A 12,636-nucleotide genomic window follows, 5' to 3' on the forward strand; every position below is an offset into this window, starting at 1 on the left:
AGTAAATGAAGTAATGCTACGATGCTATTTACATCTGGGGGGGGGAGGGGGAGGAGAAAGAGATGAGAAGAATCTATGTAGCATTTAATATATAGACAAAAATATGCAAACAAAAGAGTTATGCAAAAGAAACAGCTAATTACAACTGCACATCTATCTAACTGACAATAAGGAAAAGAACACAGAGACAGATCATTCTCTAACAGTGCTCTATTCATGGGAAATTTGGAGTTAGATGTTCATGGTTTTGTATGGTAAAGAGACAAACATTACACAGCTGGACTTCTTGGGAGCCAGTGGGACCAGCCCACTCTGGAAAATCCCACTTTCCTGGGTGGCTCAGGCTTTAGCTTTCATTTTCTGTGGTTTGAGAAACTGGAAACTCTTTCACAGTGTAACGCTAGAAAAGAGTAAACAAGACTGCTTGATGCGAGCACTGACATCAGAATCCATTACACATGGGCTCAGTGTTCTAATGGATTTGCTGTAAGACCATAAGTAATTTTATTGGAATAAGCCCAAAGATGCACTTGGGTGTTCTTTCCTGTGCAAAAACTATGTCTGATGAAACATTTTGTTGAAATTAGTGAATATACAATTAGAGGACAAATCACTTAAAACAGAATAAAAAAAATTGAGCCCAGATTCTCTTCTGCAATAATAAATTCTTCTCAGCACAGTAGCCAGGAAGTTGAGGAAGCCCTCAGGCTTATGCTCTCTATGGGACCATATGCCAATTATGAACTGACAGAGCACAGACAGGCTAACTCCCCAACATGTCCCTATGTCGGAGTTAGGGATGGGAATCTACTTAGCTGGCCAGAATATCTGAACAGGCATGAGGGGCGGGCAGGGTAGTAGTTTGCCGATGATATAGACCAGTGGTAAATTAATATCCTGATACAAGGCAGAAGCAGGGGGATAAATTGGGTCAGAGGGGTGTTTCAGTCACAGCACATCCTAGAGTGGTGGTGTAGCTTACCCACCATCCCTTGCTCAAGACTGCTCAAGAGGCAAACTTAGCCCTCAGTGATTTAACTTCTAAACAACCCTGAACAAAAGGAAAACACAACCCAGACACTAGGTTCTAATACAATATTATTATTAAAATAATAATCAATAATTAATGATAATCCTGTTATTGCTGGTGCATGGAGAGGGGAGGGATGAGGAGTGTGCACACTTCTAAAGTGCTTTGTTATTGGGCTTGTTGGTAGATGGTGATTGGGTTAGCTGGTGCAGTCTATTACTATGCATTTTGATATTGGGAAAATGTTAAATGATACAAAGTCTCCTGGAGCATGGGATGGGATGAGTCCTCAGTGTTCGTTTTTTTTTCATTCAAACTAAAGACCAGATTTTGACACTTTTATTTAGGTTTAGTGATATTTTACTTCACAAATGGTCCCATTGAAATCAGAAAAAGTGATCAACTGTATTTTCTTTAACCTTTCAGGAACAGTGTTTCACATGCTGCCCCCATATAATGAAGTACTGTTTGCCTAGCCTCTCTCTGTCAGCTTCTGTTGCATTTTTATTGGACAGCTTTCAAAAAACTTTGTTAAAAACGATTCACAATTAGATCAACAGAACATGTGAGCCTTGTTGGAATGACTCGGGACCACGCATGAATAACAAACCTTCTATAGAAATGCATGGAATACAAAATGGAATAAAACAAAATCCATGATGATGGAAGAACAGAGTTGTCCAGTTCAAAATTCAAAGGTTATAAAGTTACGCGGGCACCAAAGCTTGTCTGTTCTCTCTATAGAAGTGACACCACATAATGGTATCAAAGTGCAACTATTGTGTCCAAATTTCTGTAGGAACATTTGTACAATAGAAAGTGATATATGACACCAAATATGCTAAGGAAGTGTTCAATACGCCTCATTGGGGAAAGTTTATAGAGTCATTAGTGCCTCTCCAGTTTGCTGCTATTATTAAAGAAGTGTTCCTATACTACCATCAAAGAAGCTTGATTGAAAGTTTAGTCAATTATGCACTTAAATGTTAAGAATGGTTTGCGTTAGATGAACAAATCATTGAGACTAAAGCATTTGTACAGCAATCCCGAGTGTTACCATAAATTGGATCAGGCTCAGGCTGCAATTAAAAAAAGAAAATATCATGGTCTGTTAACCACTTATTAAATTGCTCTTCTATTGAAGACATATTTATCATTACACAGATACCACAATCACTATCATCCAGAACTGTTGTTAGCTGTCCTTGAAAGCCAAAGCTGCAGGGTACCCAGTTCAAAGGAAGGGTACAGTATATTGGAAAGTTAATCATTTTATTTTACTTTCCTCCCAAAGTCATTATTTACTCAGGAAAAGAAAGGTGCTGTCATTTTTCACCCCAGTGGGGTGAAAAAAATTCTCGTGGGGCCCATTATATTAGTATTGTTGTCACCTGAAGGAGATTCTACTTTAGACCAAGTTGTAGAATTAGTTATTGTTTTCTGAGGCAAACTCAGTTCAAGTCTGAGTTGAGGATGGATTCCTCACAAGGGGCACTGACTTCATTTACTATGAACCAAAACCTTAAGTCCATCCTCAAATTTAGTACTTGAAATACTCAGATACAAACAGCAGAATTTAGTACATTGTGGTTTGCAAACAGTAATGGAAAAAAGCAGGAAAGCCATCCAAAAGACCATTAGAGCAGTCTAGACGGGAAATAACTAGGGCATGAACCATTTGTTTGGCCTTCAATAAAAAGAAAAATATGAATTGTAGATCTACTAAGCAGATTAAATTTGAATGGTCTGACAGTCATACCAATAAGAGTAGCAAATTGTAGACTGGTGTTAAAAAGGCATAACTTCTAAAGATGAAACAGGAATAAGATGGGAAGAAATGTATTAGAATATCTCTCATTGATGTTAGTGGGGACAGGATTTCATCCAGAGAGGGCAAGCCGTATCTAAATCAGAATGGTAGGTTCTGACACCTACTTCGCATTCACTTTTCACAGATGTAAATGACTGCATAAGACACAGTGCCCTGCTGCATACGTCATGATGGAGATCTTCATTTTGCTCTGCATTGCTTTGTTGCTCTCTTAATATTAAACCAAGGTCACTGCTAAATACCTGGCTGCTCTTTATGTATGGAGGAATAAACAAGAGATGCAAAAAGTGATTTAACTTAAAACTGGAGTAATTTCTTGCGCTACTTTTTTAATATAAAAGGAGTTACTTATGCAGAACTGAAAGGCATTTTTTCTGAGAAAAGGGCAAAGTAAACAGTTTGTAAATATATATTGGTTGTTGACTGAAAGTTCTAAGAAAACTGTAGTATTTAATGCACATAAGTTGTTTAAAAATGGTAGGGAAATACCTACGTCTATGCAAATAGTTAGTATGTGCTGTGTCTGTGGCCAGGTCTACACTAACCCCCTAATTCGAACTATGGTACGCAACTTCAGCTACGTGAATAACGTAGCTGAAGTTCGAAGTACCTTAGTTCGAACTTACCTCGGTCCACACGCGGCAGGCAGGCTCCCCCATCAACTCCGCGGTACTCCTCTCGTCTAGCTGGAGTACCGCAGTCAACGGCGAGCACTTCCGGGTTCGACTTATCTCGTCCAGACAAGACGCGATAAGTCGAATCCAGAAGTTCGATCGCTCGCCGCTGAACTACCGGGTAAGTGTAGACCTACCCTGTGTGACTAAATGATCTAGTTGTAACTGCAATAGTAGATATCAGTGGCAGAGGGGGTATCCTCTTTAGTGTTTCAGGAATGGGGCTAAAACCAGAGGTCTGGCTTTATTCCTCATATTGCTCAAACACAGAGCCCTTAGTGAACCATAGTCCTGAGGCGGCATGCCTACTGAGAGCTGTTTGAGCTCCCTCAGTTTTTAGGCTTCAGTCCTCATTGCACCTGGTAGAGAGATGGAAAAGGTGATGATTGTAAGCCACATTTCTGCTCCCCTATTTCTGGGCCATCTTCACCTGAGTAAGGACTGAAGGTGAAGAATGTCAGGGCACGGCACTACATCTATAGCCCATTTGAGACAAGGAGGATTTGCCACAGACTTGTTTCCTTATACTTCCAGACCAGAGAAGCATCCAAATTTTCTTCACACTGAGCCCTCAAATCTGTTAAGGTTTAGCTATTGTTAATTCCAGCTCCAGTCACTCAGTGCTCAAAGTGGGGTGAAAAACATCTTAGAGGCTTGCATTGCAGAAGAGCTAGGGAAGAGATCACAACCAGGTAAAAAGGAAAGTTAAAAAGTGGGTGTCATCTCTGGAGAATAGGTTTATTTCTGACTGTTGTTCAAGTCATTAAATGTTCTTACTTTTCTGAGTGAAGGTGCCTATTTCTTTTACTCTGTTTCATTCTTTTGGTATTTACCTCATTTAACATAACAGTAAAACCCTGTAAGAAATTGAGACATTGGTGTCCTCAGTTTGTGAAGGAAACAATGCCAATTTCAGCTCTTGCTCATTTAGTTCAGTTCTCTTCTCCTTCCTGCTCCTTGTTTCTTTAAAATATTTTAATGCCCTGGCTTTGGGGATCTAGATATTACAGAGTGTTGTAATGGGCTAGAATTACTTTTTAAGACCATAAACTAAATGTGTTTAGGCCCATAGTGCACAGTGGTTAATGTCTATGAAACCTAATCCAGCTTTTGTTCTTTCCGGGTCTTGCATGGCTGACAGCAGCTTAGCAGTAACTAAAGGTCAATTGAAAAGTCAAAGACTTACAACCTTTAGCTCTCATTTGCCCAGAGACCTGGGGACTCTATGTAGAAGATATATCATGTCTCTGAGGCTACGTCCTGACTACGGGGGGGGGGAGTCGATTAAGATACGCAAATTCAGCTACGCGAATAGCGTAGCTGAATTCGACGTATCGGAGCCGACTTACCCCGCTGTGAGGACGGTGGCAAATCGACCTCCACAGCTCCCCCGTCGACGGCGCTTACTCCTACCTCTGCTGGTGGAGTACAAGCATCGATTCAGGGATCGATTGTCGCGTCCAGACAAGACGCGATAATTCGATCCCCAAGAGATCGATTTCTACTTGCCGATTCAGGCGGGTAGTGTAAACCTGCCCTGAGATGAGAGGTTTATTCAGGAAACCACATGCTTTCTTAGGGACCCATTTTCATTTCTCTGTCAAAGATAAAATGTTGACACCAGAATAGAAATAAATTTAAATCCAATGTGACTAAAAGGAAATGTATGATGTTTCTCATTTTCGACTTGATCCTGCAAACACTTCAAACTCTGAGCCAAAGAATTCACCTGCTTAAATCAGTAGTTAATTACAACACCCACGGGCTCTGGTTCAGCGATGTCGGATCATGTGCTGGGGGATGGAGCCAAAGGGAGGGTCTGGGAAGCCTATAGAGGGACAAAAGGCTGAGTTCTGATTCATTGTTACTCCCTTGTGCAAGCATTTAACTCAATGCACAATCCAGTATTAGCTGTCAGCAGGATCAAGTCCTAAACTGGATGAGATCTCAGTTTATACAAGAGGTAAATCAGAGGCCTTTGAAAAGAAAGATTTAGACATAACTCTGTCCTTGGGTTGGAACACACGTGCATCTCTCATGGATCCTGGGAGCTGTATGCATATCTGAGGACACAATTTTTCCTAGTGTTTGTTTCTGACAGTTTTCACAATGTTTTTCCATCCACCATGTGTGAACCTTGGTCCTAGTTCACCAGATTGACCACATTGTTTTGTACATGTGCCTGGATCTTTGGATGAATAATGTATTTTTAAAAAGATTGACAATTATATACATATAAATTAAATAAATGTCCTTGCATGTTATTCTGTGTTGTGAGCTCAGAAGACTGAGAGTTATATATTCTTTTCCCTTTCCTCTTTCTTCTTATTGCTTAAATAATGATATATGTAAAAATGGGGAGGGGGGGGGAGAGGAAGGAAGAGACGATTTGAAAGTGAAACAGCTGCATGAGAATCAGTCAGTTTATTGCTGTGGTTCGTTTGAGACTTTGCTCCCAGAATGTGCAACAGTCTTTCCCCTTCCAATTACTGCTTAGGTCTTATATTATTCAATTTAAATTATTATAAATTAAACTATCAAATAGTGAAAATCACAGTGGCTCAGATAAGAAGCTTTAAGACCTTCATGGTTTAATTAAAAACAAATCACAGAGCTCCATTAATTAAAAAGTAATGCCGGTATCAGGAATCAAAGGAGCTTTTATTCCTCACTAATCTTTGTTTTTTGTTGTCACTTCTCGTCCATTTTAATTATATTTTTATAAGAAGGTGTGTGCTGGTTGCGGAGCACTTAGAAGAACTCCCATTTAAGGGCCTGCTCCTAGGATGTGTCATGTTAGGCCCTGATCCTGCAACAAACTCTGCGTGAGCAGACTCCTACACAGGAGAGGAGCCCCACTGAACTAAGGGGGTCTCCAGGTGGGTGCTGGGTACATCTACACAGAGCTCATTGCCAGGTCAAAGCTTCACTGCCGTAGGGTGATGAAAGCCCACACCAGCCTCAGCTAAGCACCTTGAGAGGGCTGGCTCATTTGTAAGGCCACAATCTTGCCATGAGCTCTGTGCAGAAGGATGCCCTAGGCCTGCCTGGACCCATTGGGGTTTCACACAGGTCTAGGACTCTGGCTGGCTATAGTTCAATGCAGGACCAGCGCCTAAGACTGAGTTAAGAAGTTAAAATGGCTGCAAACATTTGTCATTTACAAGGCAAGAACATACAGCCTAAAATGCCCTTTGTTAGGTGGCATTTGTCAGAAATGGAGAGAAGAGCATCTTTCTTGCAGGAGCCCTCTAATGGCTAAGCTGAATTGAAATACATAAAAACAATAAGTCACTGAGTGCAGCTTGACTACTAAGCGGAGGGAGGAATAGTCCCTATGGCAAAAAGACATTATACATAGACCTTCAAAGTCCCTTTTTTCTTTCATATCTGGACAGGTGAGTTACTTGGTATCTTGCCTTTGACTCCATAGCTCTTTGGAGCCAATGCATCCATCCAACACCATGAATATGGAACTAAGCATATAAACAAACAAATGGAGGAGCCTGGGAGGATGGAGAATTCGCCCCCTGAGGACTAGCTGTACTACATCTAAATATGCTGTAAAGAAACACAAATCAAAATACATGGGACAGGCCAGCCAACACTCTATTCAATCAGTGGGCTGGGCTTACAGTTGAGCTGTGTGAAACTCCCCAGTTTTGCTTCACAGGGGTTCACAGGACCTTCTCCTTTGCTTTCAGTGTGTGCCAATTCACACTCCCCGAGATTCACTCTGACTTTGGGTGGAGTCTTGCCCTTTAAGAGAAGTTATTTATCATTCTTGGTTTATTTATGTGCATGTTCATGATGCAGCTGTTACACATGCAGAGATGTGCAGTGCAGTGTAGTCTTCCTTATGGATGGTTAAAAAGTGCTACCAGGAAAGCAGTAGGGTACAGAGAATGGGGTTCTAGACTATGACTCTAGAGACCTGGGTTCTATTCCTGCTGTGGGATTTGGGGCAATTAATTTCACCTTTCTCCCTCAGTTTCCCCATTTGCAAATGGAGGTAATGAAATTTATGATGGATATTGGTGAAGCCTCTTTGAAGCTGGTGGGCATAATGCTGCCCTTCCTTCGTGATAAATATAAGAATCAGTTTAAAAAAAATCTTAAGTACAACAACTGAAACCATAGGGCCACTGCCCAAAACACGAGTCATGTGAAAGTTTGGTCAGAAGCTGATGTACGTGGGTGGAGGGGCTTTGCTGGGGACTGAATGAAAACACAGAGGGGTTTTATTTTGTGGGGCTGGGGTTGTCTGAGCAGAAGCACCCAGAAAACAGGTAGAAAGACACAGCAGGAAAGCCATAGAGACAGCAGAAGAAGCACTTGTAATGTGGCCCTGGAGAACACCAACAGAAAAAGTTTTTGAGAAGAGTGCTGACTAAAAAGAGTCTTGGAACTGTGAGTAAAGAAATTGCTTCCTGCTTGAATCCTACTGTGTTCAGGGAAACAGGAATATACCAGTAGCAAAATGATTAACCCCTTACAGCAAGTGGGAGGACAAGCCAGGGAGGGAATTGTGACTGAGAGCTATGTGCTGCCGCTTACTCAGGGCATGTTTTAGTCATATGTAAGTACTGCTAGTATAAAGGAATAATTACACCTTGACCAAACACAGAAGATTTTCAGATATTTAGGATGTTTTGAGAGGTACTGTGCATTCCATGTATCTATTCTGTTTTGCCCAAGATAAATATGTATTGATAGCTATATTTCAAAATTCAGTACACAGACCCCGTAGAGTTGCTAAATTCCAAATGTACAGTGTCAAAGCAGAAAGCCATATACCTCCCTCTCTGTGCACAGAATTTATAGAGGTGTCAAAGACATTTTTGTGGACAATCTAAGGTAATATAAACCAACTGTGTGATGAGAGAGTCATTACTGACTGACATATAATGAAGATTAAAATTTGATCCAGATTTAGAAGTCAACAGTTCTATTAGTCTTCAATAATTCCTTGTGAATGGAAATACCTAGGGGCTATTTTGTTTTAACTGCCTTTATCTTTGATATAATAATGATAACAAATGTTTAGTCTCCTTTTGTTTTAAGGGTAATGCAGTTGTAACCCACACACACCTCTTGGGTGTGGTGTTCTAGCTCCTCTAGTGGCACCAAGATCACAAGAGATTAATGAGTCTGCTGCAGCCTTAGCTAAGAGGCATATGGTTTTTAGCTCATGCAGAAGAGGCTCCTGCATTTAGCTCCAGAAGTCCCAGGTTCAATTCTGCCAGCCAACAAGTGTCGGTGCTACACACTCTCTACCACAAATATGTAGATATTCCATATACAGGCAGCTCATATCTTGCTAAGAGCTCCCAAGAGCTGAGGAAGGGCTAGACTACATTCCATCCCTGGGCATATAGGGAAGTCACAAGGGGATTTTAATCTTAGCATCCCAACCCCATCTTCCATTTGCACAGCAATAGAGCAGTCCCTTGGCTCAAGACAGCACATGGATTGCTATCTTCTTGCAGCCCCAAAGAGGCACATCATCACATAGGGGACCAAAAGGGGTGGGAAGGAAGCAGAGATATGGCTAGCCAGTTGTAGAGAGTGGGCCATGCTGCACCATGTACTTGTCCTGGGAGAATAAATGTGGGATTTTACATCACCTGGCCATAACACTGTAGGAGTCTTTTGTTTACACTTTATAGTAACATACCAAGGATAATACATTATAAAACATTCATAGATAACGAACAGATGTTTCAATAAATGATTAAGCAGCTGGTCCCATGGTGTAATGGTTAGCACTCTGGACTTTGAATCCAGTGATCTGAGTTCAAATCTCAGGAGGACCAGGAGAGATATCTCAGTGGTTTAAGCATTAGCCTACTAAACCCAGGGTTGTAAGTTCAATTCTTGAGAGGGCCATTTAGGGAACCGGGGTAAAAATCTGTCTGGGGATTGATCCTGCTTTGAGCATGGGGTTGGACTAAATGACCTCCTGAGGGCCCTTCCATCCCTGATATTCTATAATTGTTATAGAGATCAGTAGTCTGCTTATAACTATCCATAATAGCTTTTACTGATGCACTTACAACCTTCTATTACACATTATACTCTTGTCTGTAACTTGCTTATCACGTCTATTCATTCCCTTGGAAGAGTGGCCTCACCACTGGCACACCCACTTGTGGCTGGGTGTAACATAGGAGCACATACCTCTCTATGCCCCCTGCCGACGGTCACTCTGGTCCCACATGCCTCTTCTCATGACTTGGCCATTTGGCCTGGTCACATTTAGTCCCACCCCTTTTGGGGTAACAGAAAGTCCAGTGTTCTTAGATCTGGTCTTTGGCCCTAACTCTGGGCCCCGTGGTCCTCACACCCTTCTCTCAGCCATCCTTATCCCCTTTTCAGGGGCTTCATACCACCTTCCCAGTAGTCGGTAGGGGAACCCAGGCCCAGCCTCTACACAGGGTTCCAGTCCAGGGACCCTAAGACAGACAAAGTTCACTCTGCCAGACTCCTTGCTGCCACCTTCCTGGACTGCTTCCTATCAAGCCTGTCAGCAGGCCTCTCCCACAGTCTTCTCTCAGTGTTTCCCTCTGGAATCTCCCAATAGATTCCAAACCAAAAGTATAAACTTAAACACATTTCTGTCCATCTCATGCTTAGCCTTTTGTGCCTTTCTGTTCTTCCGATCACTCTCTCCCTGTCAGCCCTGATCCTGCCCTATTATCAGGGTTCACTACTAGAACTTGCCCTGTCTGATGGCTGCTCTGTGTCTCTGCTGGCCTCTTACCAGACTTTGCTACTCAGGAGAAGATTCTAGGGCTAACTCCTCCTGTCAGCTTCTCTAGTCCTAGAGAGTGATTGCAGAGTCTCCCTGCTGCCCCCTTCTTCTTCTGTATTGAATTGTATAGCAGACTCACATTCTAAGTCTATGACTGGCAGCAGCCTCTTTCTAATCTGCTTCCCTTCTTTACAGTCACCACCTTCCCCAGCTGGACTTCATCTTTAATTAAAACTAGCCCATCTCCTCAGGTGCAGCCAGGTAGCGTAATTAGCCTCTCATGCCCACATTAACCCTTGCATTGCTTGTGTGGGGTTGTCAGGCACGTATGTTCCCCAACAGCAAGAGACCAAGGCCACCTTGCCTAGCGGCTACAGATCAGGATAGTGTCACTCAGTGGCAAAAGTCCAAGGTTGCCTTGCCTAGCAGCTACAGCATGGGGGTGGAGTAGGGGAACCCAGAACCCAGGCCCACCCTACTTCACCGGTTTCTGACCCAGGGCCCTTCAAAACAGTAGTCCGCTATGTGGCCTAGGATCTGGTACCCTCATACATGTCCCCTGGGTCATTTCCTACCGGTCTCTCCCTCATTGCCACTGGTTGGTCTTGGGATCCATCTTGGATTCCTCTCTGGTCTGTCTCGAAAGTCCCTTCCCCAGCAACAGAAAGTCATCACCCTCAGCTCCCAAGGTCAAAGTGCGTGCAGGCGCTTGGTTATGAGTAGGGCCCTACCAATTTCATGGTCCATTTTGATCAATTTCACAGCCAGAGGGTTTTTTAATTGGTCAATTTAATGTTTTCAGATGTTTACATCTGAAATTTCATGGTGTTGTAACAGTGGGGATTGTGGGGTGGGGGTCCCAAAACTGTTGTAGGGGGATTGCAGGATTGCCACCTCACTTCTGCACTGCCTTCAGAACCTATCAGGGGAGGTTCCCAGGGGTGGGTTTGATCTCCCGCCCGTGCTGCTGGGAGCACACCAGCTGGGGCTGCTAGCTGCTAGTCCCAGCCGGGCTGGGGAGGGACAGGACTTCCTCTTCCCCTGCATGGCCCTGGGGGTGGGGGGAGATCAGACGCACCTCCAGGTACCTCCCCTGGCTGCAGGAAGCTCCAGAGCTGGGCTCAAAAGCAGCAGCCACGGAGCTCCCTGCAGTTGGGGGAGGTTCCCAGAGGTGGGTCTGATCTCCCCCGTCTTGCTGAGACTTCCTCCAGCTGGGGGCTCCTAGCTGCTAGACCTGGCTGGGCTGGGGAGGAACAGCACTTCCTCTTCCCCTGCACAGCTGCAGAGGGTAGGGGGAGATCAGACCCACCTCCAGGTACTTCCCCTGGCTGCAAGAAGCTTCCAGCTGCACTGCCTTCAAAGCCCAGCTTCTGTCCTGCCTTCAGAGCCATTGATGGACCTTTCCTCCATGAACTTTCTGAAAGCCGAAGTACACAATATCCACTGGATCACCCTTGTCCACATATTTGTTGACCCCCTCAAAGAATTCTAACAAATGGGTGAGGAATGGTTTCCCTTTACAAAAAACTGTGTTGACTCTTTCCCAACATATCGTTTTCATCTATGTGTCTGATAATTCTGTCCTTTACTACAGTTTCAATCAGTTTACCTAGTACTGAAGTTAGACGTACCAGCCAGAAATTGCCAGGATCACCTCTGGCACCTTTTTACAAAATTGATGTCACATTAGTTATCCTCCAGTCATCTTGTGCAGATGCTGATATAAGTGATAGATTACATACCACAGTTATCAGAGTAGCAGCCGTGTTAGTCTGTATCCGCAAAAAGAACAGGAGTACTTGTGGCACCTTAGAGACTAACAAATTTATTTGAGCATAAGCTTTCGTGGGCTAAAACCCACTTCATCGGATGCATGCAGTAGAAAATACAGTAGGAAGATATATATATACACAGAGAATATGAAACAATGGGTGTTACCATACACACTATAATGAGAGTGATCAGTTAAAGTAAAAGCCTCTTTTACTCTGTTTAGCCATGGTGGCATTTTTTGGTCCTCTTACTGTTTATTATTATTATTATTATTATGGATATACATTTAGTTTGAGCCTCTATTATGGTGGGTTTTTTTTAAGTTTCCATTCAGTTTACAGGCATTTCATTCTTGTGACTGTTCCTTTTAATTTCCGTTTAACTAGCCTCCTCATTTTTGTGTATTTCCCATTTTGAAGTTAAATGCTACTGTGGTGGGTTTCTTTGGTATTTCCCTCCCTACCAGAATTAATTTGCATTATGGTCACTATGACTGAGTGGTTCAACTATATTCACTCCTGGACCAGATCCTGTGTGCCACTTAGGACTAAATCAAGAATTGCCTCTCCCCTTC

The 12,636-nt window shown here is 42.9% G+C and overlaps 1 non-coding gene across 1 annotated transcript; it reads left to right on the forward strand.

Moving 5' to 3' along the window:
* The first annotated feature begins 9,279 nt into the window (after nucleotides 1–9,279).
* TRNAQ-UUG (transfer RNA glutamine (anticodon UUG)) lies at nucleotides 9,280–9,351 on the forward strand. The gene has a single exon. It is a non-coding gene; the product is annotated as a tRNA-Gln (tRNA).
* Nucleotides 9,352–12,636: the final 3,285 nt, after the last annotated feature.

Source organism: Chrysemys picta, chromosome 1, assembly GCF_011386835.1.
Source record: "Chrysemys picta bellii isolate R12L10 chromosome 1, ASM1138683v2, whole genome shotgun sequence".
Taxonomy (NCBI): domain Eukaryota; kingdom Metazoa; phylum Chordata; order Testudines; family Emydidae; genus Chrysemys; species Chrysemys picta.